The 13,872-nt window shown below is 47.8% G+C and overlaps 1 long non-coding RNA gene and 1 pseudogene across 1 annotated transcript; both read right to left on the reverse strand.

Annotated features, from left to right (window-relative positions):
- Window positions 1-2,562: 2,562 nt before the first annotated feature.
- LOC125289340 lies at window positions 2,563-10,375 on the reverse strand (annotated as a pseudogene).
- Window positions 10,376-10,464: 89 nt separating this feature from the next.
- Window positions 10,465-11,432, reverse strand: LOC125289529. The gene is made up of 4 exons (XR_007192645.1): window positions 11,309-11,432; window positions 11,162-11,235; window positions 11,006-11,079; window positions 10,465-10,495 (listed from the first exon to the last, which is right to left on the reverse strand). It is a non-coding gene; the product is annotated as an uncharacterized LOC125289529 (long non-coding RNA).
- Window positions 11,433-13,872: the final 2,440 nt, after the last annotated feature.

Consider the following 13,872-nt stretch of genomic DNA (forward strand, 5'->3'; position numbering starts at 1 on the left):
CGTCTATGTATATTATGTCTATGGTTAACAATACTACTACGCTAGGTCGAAGTACTCCCAAGTGCTATTGCGCCACACATTGTAGTTCTCCTGTTTATTCGCTTGGAAAATCGCCACGTTTCATGTTGCGTGGCCGTAGACATTTCTATCAACTACTCGTGCAACTGTAGTTAAGTCGGGAAAACGTGGATGTTTTTGATTACTTCTACGCTTAGTTACGGCAAAGCCCGCTAGCATAGCAACATGACACAGTCCAGCCGCGCACCAGAGCGTTTGAGTGCACGTACCGACACGGGAGAGGTATGACTCAACTCGTGAAAGTTAAGGTAAGAACATATATTACTACTGACATTGGGTGGCGTGTTCCTTTAAAGAGAATTTGGAGCAGTTCACCAAACGAACGTCCAATCAGCGTTGGCTTTGAGGCGGGTTGAGGTGTGACGCAACGAACAACATGACGGCATCCACAGATGAGATGAGCATAGCTATTATTAGCAAGTTTTATTCAAATTAGAAAGTATTCCTGGGTAAGCTGTGAAGCTATGAGTCTCAGCCATGCAGCTGGGAGGAATGAACGACACAGACATCCTCCACGGCCGATTCCAGTTCATAATGGAGGAATATACTTTCTTCAGAAGTGTAGGGCCTACCGTGAAAACTTGATGGGAATTGTCGTTGATTAGGTTCATGTCACATACAAATGGTAAGTTAAAACATCTTAACGTTAGTTACGTTACCTAACTTAATTGTATGATAAACAAAGGCATTAGAAGAACACTTTGTTCATCTAATTGGTTGATTTGGCCCGTCGATAACCACCAAAGGTGGTGATAGACAGATGGTTTATCCAATCAGTTAACCAGTATTTCCCCCCCTTCCCAAAAGTTCTTTAATGCAGAGCAAATCCATCTGGCAGAGTCAGGTTAAGGATTCTGTGAGCACTTCAAAAGTTAATCGAAGTTGCCTACACGAAATTGCGGCGGGTGCCGGTAGTGACAATAGTGCAAAAGTAACACCAATGTAGAAGCTTCAAAAATGCAATATTGCAAGTAGGCTAGCATATGTCAGCAACATGTTGAAGTTTGTTGAGTTTAAACGAGGATGTAAGCAAGCATCCAGAGCAGAGGGACAGTGAGCAGGTGGTGGAGCCTAGTTGAAGCTACATGATAAGAACTCAGTGGTGGAGCAGGTAGGCTAAGTGTGACATGCCATGCTGACGATGATGATTATGATGATTATTAATTGCAATAATGAAATGATATGGTAATGACAACATAGTAAGGCCGTGCTGTGATTATAATAACAAATAGCGCAACTTAAATGTTCTAAATGAATGATTTGCAAACCCGGACAGCAAAATAGTGTCAAATCGAGTTAATTGTTGGTCAGATTGATCAGTTTCCGTCAGACGCCCAAAATTCAACATCGATGGCATGAGTGGTGGTTGGTCTCTCTAAGTAGAGCTTCTATCTTGGAAGGGTTAAGTAAAGGGTTCTATCTTGGAAGGGTTAAGTATCATGGTAAAGATGGGCTAAAAGACTGTAGACTGATGGAAATGTAGGCTACAAAACATCAAGTCATATTCATGCACAAGCCAAATAAGCTATACAGCTACCTATAGCCTACAATAGGCTACTGGAAGACATTAAAGATAATTAATTAATATACTGTTCCAAAATGTACCAGCAATGTAGGTAGGTAGTATAGCCTACAGGAATAAAATATTTCCAGCAACAGCCCTGTTTATTTCAGTTGTCCTACAGTGATTAATGTCTACGACAATCAAGAAATTTAGCTCCTTACACAATACACATGGGCTTCAGTAACTGTTTGGTGCTGCTGTCAGTTGAGCATTTTATAGTTTAAATGTAGCCTATTGAATAATTTTAAATGATACTTTGAATTAAAGCAGAAACTCTTTAATAATTGCTTGTATAGCCTACTTGAATATGGAGATCATGTGCTCCATGGCTACCTCTGATCAGTCAGAGTGATAGCCAATGAGGCCTACATCACTTTCAGTTAGGGTGACCAGACGTCCCGGTTTAACCGGGACAGTCCCGATTTTGAGAAGCGTGTCCTGAGTCCCGACAAAAGCCTGTCGGGACGCTAAAATGTCCCGGTTTACACCAACCACTATTAAAGTGTCCCGGTTTTTCAGAGATTACATAGCCGGCATGGTCTTATTATAGCCCGATCATTAACTAAACCCATGTAGAAAGACTAGCGGCGTATGATTTCGATAATGTGTGCGTGTGTCAGTCAATCGTAGCAGTCTGCATAATCTTTGTGTGACCGGATCAATAGTGGAGATTGTTTGTGTCGACTACGCCACCCTGGACCTAATGCCCAGGGACTCTAGAACAATACACCAGGTATCCTGAACCCAGTTTAGTCATCAATATGCACAGGTTCCAGAATTCCAATCAAATCAAATGTCCGTTTATTGAAAGCACTGTTGGGGAGAGGGAGGGGGGAGTGTGGTGTGATCTGTTGCTGAAACTGAAAATAACTGGCAGGGGTTAGAAACATATAAAAATCTACTTTATTTTAGTGTTCTTATTGTATCTTTCTACTGTCGTGTAGGATGCATGACATGAGTTAAATAGCACAAGCCCACATCAGCTGGGAATGTTGCACACACCAAAATAAAACAGAAAATTATACTGGCAGGCGGGGCTTACCTGGATGGGGGGGAAGCAGACTATCAAGGAAGGTGTCCACACGTGCACTCTCACTGCAGAAAAGTGTTACACCATTGTCACAGCAAGCCACCACCGATATTCCATAGTACACTCCAAAGTGAAGTTCACAAGCCCGCCACCAGGTGACTAGCTACCCCCCGCCGAAGATAACCCACAGGCCTGCCAACACATAAACTGATCAAAAAAAGGAGCACAGCAACCACAAACACCAGCATGTAGGTTATACCAATTAGAGATGTAAAGCTTGAGCCAGGGAAATAATCCTCGCTGGGATAAAAGCTAGGCATGCAGACACACTACAAACTCAGAAAACACGATCACACACACACACACACACACACACACACACACACACACACACACACACTAAGGCAAAAGCACAACAGACCAGCAAACAAAAAACAAACAAACAAAGCAAACCCGCCTGGGAAATCCCAATCAAGCAAAGAGCAACACAAACAGGTCAGCTACCGCGACACGGAGGAGCTGTGATGACGTAAACATAAAAATAAATGAAAACTAATGCTATGGACAAGACAGCAGCGTGACCACACTAAACAAGCAAACTTGACGAAGCCATGCTACCTGTAACATAAATAGTCAACACTTAGAGTGTATCAGTGTCTCAAATGCCACACCAAAAGCTACAAAATTCCGGTTTCATACATACCAAACACTTGCAGTCACTGATTAGCCAGTAGGCCTAAAGAACGCTTAAAACACACGCCGTGCCATCGTCATAAGCTGCAAGCATACATAAACAAAAGAGCAATTAAGACTCCGTAAGGCTAATAAAGGGAGATAATAAATATTTGGAAATGCATACCTGCAGGGGAGAGTTATCTAATGCTAGACAGGTCAGGTTCCATACAGCCACGGCAGAGTAAGGGAGACGCAGAGCTACAGATGGAAAGAGTAAAGTATTAAAACTAGCCATGAATAGCTTAACCAATGCAGCGAAATTGCAACATACCTGGCGATTGGCTCCTGCGTGAAACCCAGGGACAAACCGAGCGAGAGACAGAGAGGAAGACAGTCCGACCTACTAGGCACCTTTATACCATGGCCTAATACCAGGATCTGAATGAATGGCTAGCTACATGCCTGCCCCGCCCCCTTCGTTAGAGACCAGTGTGTAAGGTAAGCAGGAGGAGACAGACAGAGCGAGAATGCAACTGGCTACAATCCACCCCCCCAGTGTTTTGTCGTCGTCCCGACGATAAGCCATGAAAGCGGGGGGGGATAAGAGGCACAGGTCAAGCAGAAGTTGCACCCCCACTACTAGATGGACATGCAGTCTGGGGCAGGTGATGCACATTGGAGTGGTGCCCAGCTGTGGCCCGGGATGTTCGTCGAAGGGGACGATCAGCAGCACTGCATGGAGAGTCCTCTTGCACGATGGGGGATGCGGATGCAGGTGTGGGCACAGCGCACTCAGTGGTCTGGGCCAGCAGATTCGTTGGGGAAAGTTCAGCGGCTTCCACTGTAGGTAGAGGCTCCCTGGAGACAAGGTCTGGGTTGGTCACCTGTATCCATAAATCTGGTTCAGGGTCCTCATCTGGTAGGAGTGAGGGCACCTGTGAAGCTTGAGGGAATGAGGGTACAGGTGTGGCTTGGACCGAGGTTCCTAGTCTAGCTTTGATCATGGTGCGATGCACCGTTTTACTCTTGGTCAAGTCGTCCACAGGTGCAATTGTGTAAACTGCTCCTTCTCCTACTGGGGCCCTCAGAACTTGGTAGACCGTGGGGCTCCAAAGGTCTTGGATCTTCTGGCGCCCTCTTATTCCGTGCTCTCTCAGAAAAACTTGTTGGCCCACGATCAATCTGGCCTCTTTCACGCCACGATCATGATGTTCCTTGCGGCTCACGGCGGCAGCATTCAGACGCTCCTGGGTCCTTGTGAACGCCACCTGGAGACGAGCACGGTGTTCATGGACCCAGTCATGTACTGTGCCCATGTCTGGCTCTTGAACTCTACCCAACAAGAAGTCGGTTGGCAGTCGGGGCTCCTGCCCAAACATGAGAAGGTAGGGGGACTCACCCGTTGACTGATGCGGAGTGCTGTTGTAGCAGAAGACGAGTTGCGGAAGGTAAGTGGCCCACTCCCTTTTCCTTGTGTTAGGCAATGTGCGCAGCAGATTATGCATAGTTCTATTGAACCGCTCGCATTGTCCGTTGCCAGCTGGATGGTAGGGCGTGGTCCGGGACTTTGTGACGCCATACAGGTGGCAGAGTTGTTGAATGACTGATCCTTCAAAACAACGTCCCTGGTCAGAATGGAGACGAGCTGGTATTCCGAATTTGAAAAACCACTCGTTTGCCAGGACTTGTGCCACAGTGGTTGCGCGCTGATCACGAGTGGGGATGGCCAGAGTGTATTTGGTAAACACATCTGTAAGGACCAAAACATTTTCCACCCCACTCACGGCATGGCTCTAGAACCGTGAAATCCACTGCAAGAATCTCATTTTGGCCATGAAGCTAAAAGGTGGCCCATGTAACTCTGGGGCCCCACAGTAGAATGCTTGGACACCTGACACCTTTCACACTCCATACACCACTGCTTTACCTCTGCCGCCATGCCGGGCCAAAAGCAACGTCGACGGACCAACTCCAAAGTTCTCTCTGCCCCCTGGTGGCCATGGTCTTGGTGAAGCTGGGTGAGCACTGTTGACTTCATAGCAGCCCGGCAAGACAAGTTGGAGAACCTCCTCCCCACCATTAGAGCGGTAGGTCCGCCGATGCAGCACACCCCCAGGTCAGTCAACCTCTGCCACTGCCGAGTAGTGCTATCGAAGAGGCAGATAGATGTTGACGCGTTCCCTGAAGGTCGGTCGTTTGTCCTGCCTCCACAAGTTCAGGACAACCCTTATATCAGGATCTTCTGCCTGCAAAGCACGCAGATCAAAGGCAGCCTGAGAGGGAAAGACAGGGGTGCCAGTTTGGCTACACTGGAACGGATTGTGATGGAGCTACTACCTGCTGTAAGTGTATGGGGGAGAGGGGTCCCCAAGGACTTCAGCAATTTGAAGGCCAGAATCAGAGTCCAGATGTTGTCGCGGACAAGGCATCCGCATTGCCATTGCTTTTGCCAGGCGATATCTGAGCTACCGAATCAAACAGGGCAAGTTGAGCCTGCCACCGCTGCTCTGTTGCACCCAGCTTTGCAGTTCAAGGTGGCAAAGGGATTATTATCCGTGTAGATAATACATTTTGTGTCCCAGTAAGTATTCACGGAATTTTTCTGTGACTGCCCATTTCAGGGCTAAAAACTCAAGCTTCATGGAACTATAATTACTCATGTTTCGTTCAGGAGGCCGCAAACCCCGGCTAGCAAAAGCAATGGGCCTAACTTTGCCTTCCTGCTCCTGAGAGAGGACTGCCCCCAAACCCCCATAGCTGGCGTCAATCTCCAGGATGAATGGTAAAGTGAAATTGGCATAGGCCAGCACTGGGGCAGTGGTAAGTTTGGTCTTCAAACTCTCAAAACTATGCTCACAGTCTTCTGTCCATGCCTCAATAAAGTCTCGTCCGGTGCCCCTCCTCTTCTTGGTCCCAACCAGCTCTGCCACCAGCCTGTGCAGGGGTGCCGCCAATTTTGCAAAGCCCTCCACGAAACGCCGGTAGTAGCTGGCGAAGCCCAAGAATGAACGAAGCTCCGACACCTGGCGTGGACGACACCAATTGGCTACGGCTTCAATCTTTTTCGGGTCAGTGGAAACGCCAGCCCCGGAGATAACATGACCCAAGTACGCCACTTCTGGTTCCAAAAGGCACACTTTCCAAGCTTAGCCTTCAGTCCCTCCTGCAGCCGCTGCAGGACCACCTCGAAGTCGCTCCACGCGGCTGTGAGACTGTAGATGAAAAGTGTTACACCATTGTCACAGCAAGCCACCACCGATATTCCATAGTACACTCCAAAGTGAAGTTCACAAGCCCGCCACCAGGTGACTAGCTACCCCCACTAAGATAACCCACAGGCCTGCCAACACATAAACTGATCAAAAAAAGGAGCACAGCAACCACAAACACCAGCATGTAGGTTATACCAATTAGAGATGTAAAGCTTGAGCCAGGGAAATAATCCTCGCTGGGATAAAAGCTAGGCATGCAGACACACTACAAACTCAGAAAACACACACACACACACACACACACACACACACACACACACACACACACACACTAAGGCAAAAGCACAACAGACCAGCAAACAAAAAACAAACAAACAAAGCAAACCCGCCTGGGAAATCCCAATCAAGCAAAGAGCAACACAAACAGGTCAGCTACCGCGACACGGAGGAGCTGTGATGACGTAAACATAAAAATAAATGAAAACTAATGCTATGGACAAGACAGCAGCGTGACCACACTAAACAAGCAAACTTGACGAAGCCATGCTACCTGTAACATAAATAGTCAACACTTAGAGTGTATCAGTGTCTCAAATGCCACACCAAAAGCTACAAAATTCCGGGTTTCATACATACCAAACACTTGCAGTCACTGATTAGCCAGTAGGCCTAAAGAACGCTTTTTAAAAACACACGCCGTGCCATCGGTCATAAGCTGCAAGCATACATAAACAAAAGAGCAATTAAGACTCCGTAAGGCTAATAAAGGAGATAATAAATATTTGGAAATGCATACCTGCAGGGGAGAGTTATCTAATGCTAGACAGGTCAGGTTCCATACAGCCACGGCAGAGTAAGGGAGACGAGAGCTACAGATGGAAAGAGTAAAGTATTAAAACTAGCCATGAATAGCTTAACCAATGCAGCTAAATTGCAACATACCTGGCGATTGGCTCCTGCGTGAAACCCAGGGACAAACCGGCGAGACAGAGAGGAAGACAGTCCGACCTACTAGGCACCTTTATACCATGGCCTAATACCAGGATCTGAATGAATGGCTAGCTACATGCCTGCCCCGCCCCCTTCGTTAGAGACCAGTGTGTAAGGTAAGCAGGAGGAGACAGACAGAGCGAGAATGCAACTGGCTACAATCCACCCCAGTGTTTTGTCGCCGGTCCACGATAAGCCATGAAAGCTGGGGGATAAGAGGCACAGGTCAAGCAGAAGTTGCACCCCACTACTAGATGGACATGCAGTCTGGGGCAGGTGATGCACATTGGAGTGGTGCCCAGCTGTGGCCTGGGATGTTCGTCGAAGGGGACGATCAGCAGCACTGCATGGAGAGTCCTCTTGCACGATGGGGGATGCGGATGCAGGTGTGGGCACAGCGCACTCAGTGGTCTGGGCCAGCAGATTCGTTGGGGAAAGTTCAGCGGCTTCCACTGTAGGTAGAAGCTCCCTGGAGACAAGGTCTGGGTTGGTCACCTGTATCCATAAATCTGGTTCAGGGTCCTCATCTGGTAGGAGTGAGGGCACCTGTGAAGCTTGAGGGAATGAGGGTACAGGTGTGGCTTGGACCGAGGTTCCTAGTCTAGCTTTGATCATGGTGCGATGCACCGTTTTACTCTTGGTCAAGTCGTCCACAGGTGCAATTGTGTAAACTGCTCCTTCTCCTACTGGGGCCCTCAGAACTTGGTAGACCGTGGGGCTCCAAAGGTCTTGGATCTTCTGGCGCCCTCTTATTCCGTGCTCTCAGAAAAACTTGTTGGCCCACGATCAATCTGGCCTCTTTCACGCCACGATCATGATGTTCCTTGCGGCTCACGGCGGCAGCATTCAGACGCTCCTGGGCCCTTGTGAACGCCACCTGGAGACGAGCACGGTGTTCATGGACCCAGTCATGTACTGTGCCCATGTCTGGCTCTTGAACTCTACCCAACAAGTCGGTTGGCAGTCGGGGCTCCTGCCCAAACATGAGAAGGTAGGGGGACTCACCCGTTGACTGATGCGGAGTGCTGTTGTAGCAGAAGACGAGTTGCGGAAGGTAAGTGGCCCACTCCCTTTTCCTTGTGTTAGGCAATGTGCGCAGCAGATTATGCATAGTTCTATTGAACCGCTCGCATTGTCCGTTGCCAGCTGGATGGTAGGGCGTGGTCCGGGACTTTGTGACGCCATACAGGTGGCAGAGTTGTTGAATGACTGATCCTTCAAAACAACGTCCCTGGTCAGAATGGAGACGAGCTGGTATTCCGAATTTGAAAAACCACTCGTTTGCCAGGACTTGTGCCACAGTGGTTGCGCGCTGATCACGAGTGGGGATGGCCAGAGTGTATTTGGTAAACACATCTGTAAGGACCAAAACATTTTCCACCCCACTACGGCATGGCTCTAGAACCGTGAAATCCACTGCAAGAATCTCATTTGGCCGCGAAGCTAAAAGGTGGCCCATGTAACTCTGGGGCCCCACAGTAGAATCCTTGGACACCTGACACCTTTCACACTCCATACACCACTGCTTTACCTCTGCCGCCATGCCGGGCCAAAAGCAACGTCGACGGACCAACTCCAAAGTTCTCTCTGCCCCCTGGTGGCCATGGTCTTGGTGAAGCTGGGTGAGCACTGTTGACTTCATAGCAGCCGGCAAGACAAGTTGGAGAACCTCCTCCCCACCATTAGAGCGGTAGGTCCGCCGATGCAGCACACCCCCCAGGTCAGTCAACCTCTGCCACTGCCGGAGTAGTGGTATCGAAGAGGCAGATAGATGTTGACGTTCCCTGAAGGTCGGTCGTTTGTCCTGCCTCCACAAGTTCAGGACAACCCTTATATCAGGATCTTCTGCCTGCAAAGCACGCAGATCAAAGGCAGCCTGAGAGGGAAAGACAGGGGTGCCAGTTTGGCTACACTGAACGGATTGTGATGGAGCTACTACCTGCTGTAAGTGTATGGGGAGAGGGGTCCCAAGGACTTCAGCAATTTGAAGGCCAGAATCAGAGTCCAGATGTTGTCGTGACAAGGCATCCGCATTGCCATTGCTTTTGCCAGGCCGATATCTGAGCTCGTAATCAAACAGGGCAAGTTGAGCCTGCCACCGCTGCTCTGTTGCACCCAGCTTTGCAGTTCCAAGGTGGCGCAAGGGATTATTATCCGTGTAGATAATACATTTGTGTCCCAGTAAGTATTCACGGAATTTTTCTGTGACTGCCCATTTCAGGGCTAAAAACTCAAGCTTCATGGAACTATAATTACTCATGTTTCGTTCGGGGAGGCCGCAAAACCCGGCTAGCAAAAAAGCAATGGGCCTAACTTTGCCTTCCTGCTCCTGAGAGAGGACTGCCCCCAAACCCCATAGCTGGCGCCAATCTCCAGGATGAATGGTAAAGTGAAATTGGCATAGGCCAGCACTGGGGCAGTGGTAAGTTTGGTCTTCAAACTCTCAAAACTATGCTCACAGTCTTCTGTCCATGCCTCAATAAAGTCTCGTCCGGTGCCCCTCCTCTTCTTGGTCCCAACCAGCTCTGCCACCAGTCTGTGCAGGGGTGCCGCCAATTTTGCAAAGCCCTCCACGAAACGCCGGTAGTAGCTGGCGAAGCCCAAGAATGAACGAAGCTCCGACACCTGGCGTGGACGACACCAATTGGCTACGGCTTCAATCTTTTTCGGGTCAGTGGAAACGCCAGCCCCGGAGATAACATGACCCAAGTACGCCACTTCTGGTCTCCAAAAGGCACACTTTCCAAGCTTAGCCTTCAGTCCTTCCTTCTGCAGCCGCTGCAGGACCACCTCGAGTCGTTCCACGTGCTGTGAGACTGTAGATGAAAAGTGTTACACCATTGTCACAGCAAGCCACCACCGATATTCCATAGTACACTCCAAAGTGAAGTTCACAAGCCTGCCACCAGGTGACTAGCTACCCCCCGCCGAAGATAACCCACAGGCCTGCCAACACATAAACTGATCAAAAAAAGGAGCACAGCAACCACAAACACCAGCATGTAGGTTATATCAATTAGAGATGTAAAGCTTGAGCCAGGGAAATAATCCTCGCTGGGATAAAAGCTAGGCATGCAGACACACTACAAACTCAGAAAACACGATCACACACACACACACACACACACACACACACACACACACACACACACACACTAAGGCAAAAGCACAACAGACCAGCAAACAAAAAACAAACAAACAAAGCAAACCCGCCTGGGAAATCCCAATCAAGCAAAGAGCAACACAAACAGGTCAGCTACCGCGACACGGAGGAGCTGTGATGACGTAAAAAAAAAATAAATGAAAACTAATGCTATGGACAAGACAGCAGCGTGGCCACACTAAACAAGCAAACTTGACGGCCATGCTACCTGTAACATAAATAGTCAACACTTAGAGTGTATCAGTGTCTCAAATGCCACACCAAAAGCTACAACATTCCGGTTTCATACATACCAAACACTTGCAGTCACTGATTAGCCAGTAGGCCTAAAGAACGCTTAAAACACACGCCGTGCCATCGTCATAAGCTGCAAGCATACATAAACAAAAGAGCAATTAAGACTCCGTAAGGCTAATAAAGGGAGATAATAAATATTTGGAAATGCATACCTGCAGGGGAGAGTTATCTAATGCTAGACAGGTCAGGTTCCATACAGCCACGGCAGAGTAAGGGAGACGCAGAGCTACAGATGGAAAGAGTAAAGTATTAAAACTAGCCATGAATAGCTTAACCAATGCAGCGAAATTGCAACATACCTGGCGATTGGCTCCTGCGTGAAACCCAGGGACAAACCGAGCGAGAGACAGAGAGGAAGACAGTCCGACCTACTAGGCACCTTTATACCATGGCCTAATACCAGGATCTGAATGAATGGCTAGCTACATGCCTGCCCCGCAACCTTCGTTAGAGACCAGTGTGTAAGGTAAGCAGGAGGAGACAGACAGAGCGAGAATGCAACTGGCTACATTTGCAACCAATGTTACAATGTATCCGTAAACAATGCTGCATGCCTCTTCATATCTGCCTCGTTTTAACGGCTAGGCTATGCTACAACAATGTTGAAGAGAAAGTCATCATTCTCAAAATTACTGTGAGTTAAATGTTTTCATGCATGTCTGGCACTCGTTAGGCATACAGTACAGGACCTTTTTCTCTGACTGAAAGAACTTGTGTGTTTACGTACAATATTTCATAAATTTTCTCTGGGGTGATACCCCCGAACCCCCTATACCTTTTGGGCTTAAGGAAAAGATATCTGTCTTCACGTTAAACGCGGTCACGCACTAAGTGTCCCGGTTTTAGTTCCGACAAATCTGGTCACCCTACTTTCAGTGCAGTTGAAAATATATATATTTAAGGGTAATGCAAAGATTTTGTATTTAATTAGGTGTGCCCGACCGATTTGAGGGCCGCTTGGGCCAAATATGCCAGGGCCGATTTTTGGTCCCAGTCCGCCCCTGCTGTGACATTATTTTGCTTAGATTTGTAGATTTGAGATGAGAAATAAACAATTTACTCTGATTATTCCATTGTTGTAACCATTAACAGCGTCTGGTCTAATATATACCGTTAGCCTGCCTGTATTTTTTTTTTTTTACATTTACATTTTTATTGTCGAGGGTTTAATAACAGATCAAGGGGGTCCTTGAACAGAAGCTAGTGGTATTTGGGGGGCCTTGTCGTGGAAACCCTGGTATACACCATAGCCTTTTTACATTTTGTCCTGGGAAAAGATGTCTTTGGTCCAGGTGATTTCCATTTGAGTCACACAGAATGAAAATGTTGTCTTTCGTTTTCTAAAAGATCCACACACACACACGTCTCATCAGCCTCCTCCACTCACACTGCACACACACACACACGTCTCATTAGCCTCCTCCACTCACACTGCACACACACGTCTCATCAGCCTTCTCCACTCACACTGCACACACACACACACACACGTCTCATCAGCCTCCTCTGCTCACACACACACGTCTCATCAGTCTCCTCCACTCACACTGCACACACACACACACACACATGTCTCATCAGCCTCCTCCACTCACACTGCACACACACACACACACACACACACAGGTCTCATCAGCCTCCTCCACTCACACTGCACACACACACACACACACACACACGGTACTCATATTTTGCCAGCTCCATTCAATTAGCCTATGTCTAGTCCACAAAATTGTGCCATTGTGTGTGCCACATTTATAGCACACTATTAACAATAATACGCATACTATTAAGTTGGTTTAAACAACCTTCATTCCTTTGGAAATAGAAGCATGTAATGACATGATGCTAGCTAAATATGTTCTGTTTGCAATTAAAAGTGAATGATGAACCTGGTAGCCACCTAGCCAGATCTGCTGCATAATGGAGACTGAGAAAGGACCCAAATAGTATCATCCCTATGGAAGATGCTGTTGCTGCATTTTGACATTGTACACGTTCTCTAAGGAGAGTGAAGAGCAGTTTGCAGTAAAGCTTATCTTGCTAACTTGTGGTGCCCCCTCTGTCCCTTGGTGCCGTATGCAGTGTGAGATGCGCATGGTGGTAGCGGAGGCACTGGACACTTTGTTCCAGGTGCGTTTACAGTAGCCTACTACTGCCCATTGACAACTAGACAAGGCCGATGAGGCTGCGTTTACAGTAGCCTACTATTGCCCATTGACAACTAGACAAGGCCGATGAGCTGCGTTTACAGTAGATACTATTGACAACTAGACAAGGCCGATGAGCTGCGTTTACAGTAGATACTATTGACAACTAGCGAAAGGCCGATGAGGCTGCGTTTACAGTAGATACTATTGACAACTAGACAAGGCTGATGAGGCTGCGTTTACAGCAGCCTACTATTGGCCATTGACAACTAGACAAGGCTGATGAGCTGCGTTTACAGTAGGCTACTATTGGCCATTGACAACTAGACAAGGCTGATGAGGCTGTGGTTGAAAATCGGGACTGGAGCTGTCCCTGATGGGACAAATGAAAAGCCCCCAAAATACGAGATGTCCCGCACAATTCGGGACGGTTAGCAACCTTAGCGCACACACACACACACACAGGAGGTCTTGAGAGTGTTTCTAGTGGTCTAGAAAAGCAGTTTGCAGTAAAGCTTCTCTGGCGAATGCGTTACTGGCATTATAATCAGTAACCATAAGCCGGTGTACCTTGGCCTTTTGGTTTAATCTTTGGTGTGCCTTAGCCCCTCAACAGTTTGAGAACCACTGACTATGTCTGATACACACTCTGGCTACGTAGACTATGTCTGATACACACTCTGGACACATAACCCAGCTGAAAAAAACAGCTT

This window comes from Alosa alosa, chromosome 24 (assembly GCF_017589495.1).
Source record: "Alosa alosa isolate M-15738 ecotype Scorff River chromosome 24, AALO_Geno_1.1, whole genome shotgun sequence".
NCBI lineage: Eukaryota > Metazoa > Chordata > Actinopteri > Clupeiformes > Clupeidae > Alosa > Alosa alosa.